Below are 5,614 nucleotides of genomic sequence, written 5' to 3'. Positions count from 1 at the left end.
TGGACATGGTGATTTTTTGTTCGTATTTTTCCTTGATAGTCCCACTCAAGACTATTCCATACCAGAGCCAAGCGTCCCGCTAAGTGCCATACAGCCTGAGCAGTAATTCATGAAAGGTACCTCTACCAGTTTTTGCCATACTTGGGTACAAACTTTGTATCGCCCATATCTCCACTTTGGAGGCCAGCCAGCACCTTTGCCCCATATACTTTTTTCTTGGTCATACCATGCACTAAATATAATTGTTCTACGCCAACTTGCTATCTCTTCTCTAACTTGCCGTTATTCTTGGTCCAAGTCCCATTTCATTCGTTTTCGGACCCATTTTGCTATATGTTTCACTAATAGCTTCGGCCATGGACAAGCTGATATTCTGTTTGTATTTTTGCTTGATAGTCCCACTCAAGACCATTCCAAAACACACCGCAACTTGTCGCTCGGTGGCAAACTGACCGAGTTATAATTCATGAAAGATACCTCAACTTGGTACACCATGTGGTCGGCCCAAACCATATACCGACCAAACGACCGACTTGGAGCACCCTGACCGGGTTGCCCCCATATAATGAAAGTTGCGTCTCTACACGCCCAACTTATGAATATTCTACGCCAAGTCGCTATCTCTTACCGGTAAGCCGGTATTCACCTTCCAAGGGTGATTTTGGTCAAGTGCCATTTCCTGCGACTTGGTCCCCGAATTGGACCATCATCACCTAATATCTCCGTGGTCTTTCAACTCAGCCTCATGAAACTTTCAGGGTAGATAGGTCTCCCCGAGACCTTTCCAACGATATGCGCTTTGCCTCGCTAGGCCATCTACAGCCGAAGTTATTCATGGTACTTGGTACCTTACCCTGTTTTTTCCATACTTGTTCGTACTTGGGTACAAACTTTGAATCGCCCATATTTCCACTTTGGAGGCCAGCCAGCGCCTTGGCCCCATATACTTTTTTCTTGGTCATACCATGCACTAAATATAATTGTTCTACGCCAACTTGCTATCTCTTCTCTAACTTGCCGTTATTCTTGGTCCAAGTCCCATTTCATTCGTTTTCGGACCCATTTTGCTATATGTTTCACTAATAGCTTCGGCCATGGACAAGCTGATATTCTGTTTGTATTTTTGCTTGATAGTCCCACTCAAGACCATTCCAAAACACACCGCAACTTGTCGCTCGGTGGCAAACTGACCGAGTTATAATTCATGAAAGGTACCTCACCTTGGTACACTACGTGGTCGGCCCAAACCATAAACCGACCAAACGACCGACTTGGAGCACCCTGACCGGGTTGCCCCCATATAATGAAAGTTGCGTCTATTCACGCCCAACTTATGAATATTCTACGCCAAGTCGCTATCTCTTACCGGTAAGCCGGTATTCACCTTCCAAGGGTGATTTTCGTCAAGTGCCATTTCCTGCGACTTGGTCCCCGAATTGGACCATCATCACCTAATATCTCCGTGGTCTTTCAACTTAGGCTCATGAAACTTTCAGGGTAGATAGGTCACCTCGAGACCTTTCCAACGATATGCGGTTTGCCTCGCTCGGCCACCTACAGCCGAAGTTATTCATGGTACTTGGTACCTTACCCTGTTTTTTCCATACTTGTTCGTACTTGGGTACAAACTTTGAATCGCCCATATCACCACTTTGGAGGCCAGCCAGCGCCTTGGCCCCATACACATTTTTGTTGGTCATACCACGCACTAGTTATAAATGTTCTACGCAAGCTTGCTATCTCTTCTCCAACTTGCGGTTATTTTTGACTCAAGTCCCATTTCCATAGTTTTTGGTACCAATTTGCTCTATGTTTCGCTAATAGCTTCGCCCAAGGACTTTGTGATTTTTTGTTCGCATTTTTCCTAAATAGTCCCACTCAAGACTATTCCAAATCACTTCTTAGCTTGTCGCTCAGTGCCATACAGCCAGAGTTTTAATTCATGAAAGGTACATCACCTTGGTACACCACGTGGTCGGTCCAAACCATCAACCAACCATATGACCGACTTCGAGTCGAGCTAGCGGCTAGGCCCCGTATAATTAAATGCGTGTCTTGATGCGGGCTACTGACGGTCTGAACAATGTAGCTCGCTAGCTCGTCTCTAAACTTGTGTTTTGGTCGAATATTGGGTGTTCATGTACCACTTCGGGTAACATGGACTTTGGTGCAACTTTACCACTTGTGCACTTAATAACTTCCCGGTCATTCAAGTCTTTGCCTTCATACTTTCAGGGTAGTTAGGTCTCGTCGAGACCTTTCCATACATATGCCAAACTCATCGATCGGACATCTATAGCCCGAGTTATTCGCGGTACACCGTACCTTACCCTGTTTTTTCCTCAATTGGGTACAAACCTTGGAACACCCATATCGCCCCTTTAGAGACTAGCTGGCACGTTGGCCTCATATAATGATAAGTGCACCTCAACTAGGGCTACTGACGGTCAGAACATTTCAACTTGCTAGCTCGGGCCCACACTTGTGTTTTTCTCGAATATATGGTTCAAGTGTGCCACTTTGGGCACTTTTGGACATTTTGTCCCCACACAACTTTCTTGCCTTGGTAGATAGGGTCTTGTGTTCTCGGGCAAAAAGATGCACCAAGATATGGTCTAACTTTCGTTCTTATACCGCAAAGCGCTATCTCCAACACCCGAGGAGATAGAAAGTGATTATGTTCGGTATATCGGTCTTCCATGGCCTACTATGGTAAGCCCCTGCAGGTATGCAACCGAAGGTGCTTGGTACATATATTTGGTGCAATATCGGTGCAAAGTAGGTGTTTCCTTGATCGGGCTATAACTTTCTTGGTTGATGTTGGATTGCTTTGCGGTCTTCGGGGGATAGTTAGGGAACATGTTGGCCAACATTTTCTTATTCCTCAGCCTGGCCGTACCTCTTACCGTCTAGGCGGTATTCATGCTCTAAGTTGGAACTTGTGTTCCATCGGGCAACTTTTCTGACTTTGACGCTTAATAACTTCCGTTCATATGCAGTCTAAGCTCTGCAACTCTCAGGAAAGCTAGTACTACTCATTTCCTTTCCATATCAGTCTTTGGCTTGTCGATCCGATGTCTACAGCCTTAGTTATTCACGTTCCCTGTGAAGGTAGGTTTTTGCCCATTTTACAGTTCATGTGGTAACATTCCCGGACTTTGCCGGCTTTCTCTTCATGTGGTAACTTGCTTGCTCATGTGGTAACTTGATAGTGTATTTCCGACAGACCCAATCTGGGACTTAGCCGATTTTTCTCTTCATATTATATGAATCCATCACTAGGCCATCTTGCTTGCTTGTGTGGTAACTTGAAAGTGTATGTCTGACAGACCCAATCTTGGACTTAGCCGATTTTTCTCTTCATATCATATGGATCCATCACTAGGCCATCTTGCTTGCTTGCGTGGTAACTTGGAAGTGTATTTCTGACAGACCCAATCTGGGACTTAGCCGATTTTTCTCTTCATATTATATGAATCCATCACTAGGCCATCTTGCTTGCTTGTGTGGTAACTTGAAAGTGTATGTCTGACAGACCCAATCTTGGACTTAGCCAATTTTTCTCTTCATGTCATATGGATCCTTCACTAGGCCATCTTGCTTGCTTGTGTGGTAACTTGGAAGTGTATTTCTGACAGACCCAATCTGGGACTTAGCCGATTTTTCTCTTCATATTATATGGATCCATCACTAGGCCATCTTGCTTGCTTGTGTGGTAACTTGGAAGTGTATTTCTGACAGACCCAATCTGGGACTTAGCCGATTTTTCTCTTCATATCATATGGATCCATCACTAGGCCATCTTGCTTGCTTGCGTGGTAACTTGGAAGTGTATTTCTGACAGACCCAATCTGGGACTTAGCCGATTTTTCTCTTCATATCATATGGATCCATCACTAGGCCATCTTGCTTGCTTGCGTGGTAACTTGGAAGTGTATTTCTGACAGACCCAATCTGGGACTTAGCCGATTTTTCTCTTCATATTATATGGATCCATCCTTAGGCCATCTTGCTTGCTTGTGTGGTAACTTGGAAGTGTATTTCTGACAGACCCAATCTGGGACTTAGCCGATTTTTCTCTTCATATTATATGGATCCATCCTTAGGCCATCTTGCTTGCTTGTGTGGTAACTTTGAAGTGTATTTCTGACAGACCCAATCTGGGACTTAGCCGATTTTTCTCTTCATATTATATGGATCCATCACTAGGCCATCTTGCTTGCTTGTGTGGTAACTTGATAGTGTATGTCTGACAGACCCAATCTCGGACTTAGCCGATTTTTCTCTTCATATCATATGGATCCATCACTAGGCCATCTTGCTTGCTTGTGTGGTAACTTGATAGTGTATGTCTGACAGACCCAATCTGGGACTTAGCCGATTTTTCTCTTCATATCATATGGATCCATCACTAGGCCATCTTGCTTGCTTGTGTGGTAACTTGGAAGTGTATTTCTGACAGACCCAATCTGGGACTTAGCCGATTTTTCTCTTCATATTATATGGATCCTGGACTTAGCCGATTTTTCTCTTCATATCATATGGATCCATCACTAGGCCATCTTGCTTGCTTGTGTGGTAACTTGGAAGTGTATTTCTGACAGACCCAATCTGGGACTTAGCCGATTTTTCTCTTCATATCATATGGATCCATCACTAGGCCATCTTGCTTGCTTGTGTGGTAACTTGGAAGTGTATTTCTGACAGACCCAATCTGGGACTTAGCCGATTTTTCTCTTCATATTATATGGATCCTGGACTTAGCCGATTTTTCTCTTCATATCATATGGATCCATCACTAGGCCATCTTGCTTGCTTGTGTGGTAACTTGGAAGTGTATTTCTGACAGACCCAATCTGGGACTTAGCCGATTTTTCTCTTCATATTATATGGATCCTGGACTTAGCCGATTTTTCTCTTCATATCATATGGATCCATCATTAGGCCATCTTGCTTGCTTGTGTGGTAACTTGATAGTGTATTTCCGACAGACCCAATCTCGGACTTAGCCGATTTTTCTCTTCATATTATATGGTTCCATCACTAGGCCATCTTGCTTGCTTGTGTGGTATCTTGAAAGTGTATGTCTGACAGACCCAATCTCGGACTTAGCCGATTTTTCTCTTCATATAATATGGATCCGGGACTTAGCCTGTTATTAGGTTATTATATATGGATCCTGGACTTAGCCGATTATTAGGTTATTATATATGGATCCTGGACTTAGCCGATTTTTCTCTTCATATAATATGGATCCGGGACTTAGCCGATTATTAGGTTATTATATATGGATCCTGGACTTAGCCGATATTTCTCTTCATATAATATGGATCCGGGACTTAGCCAATTTTTCTCTTCATATAATATGGATCCGGGACTTAGCCGATTTTTCTCTTCATATAATATGGATCCGGGACTTAGCCAATTTTTCTCTTCATGTGGTAACGTATGCCAATCGCTCACAAGTCATGGGATAAGGGTACTTGTGTTCTTCCATCTTCTAAGTCCCGCACGGGGACATCGTGATCGCCCCAAGTCCGGAATAGCGCCAAGTCAAGCCCCACGGTGGCCGTGCAGGACCTGTTAGCGGCGGCCCCACTGACAGCACTAATCC

The sequence above is a fragment of the Anopheles coustani genome, assembly GCF_943734705.1.
Source record: "Anopheles coustani chromosome X unlocalized genomic scaffold, idAnoCousDA_361_x.2 X_unloc_58, whole genome shotgun sequence".
Taxonomy (NCBI): domain Eukaryota; kingdom Metazoa; phylum Arthropoda; class Insecta; order Diptera; family Culicidae; genus Anopheles; species Anopheles coustani.
Note: the sequence above shows the minus strand (reverse complement) of the source record.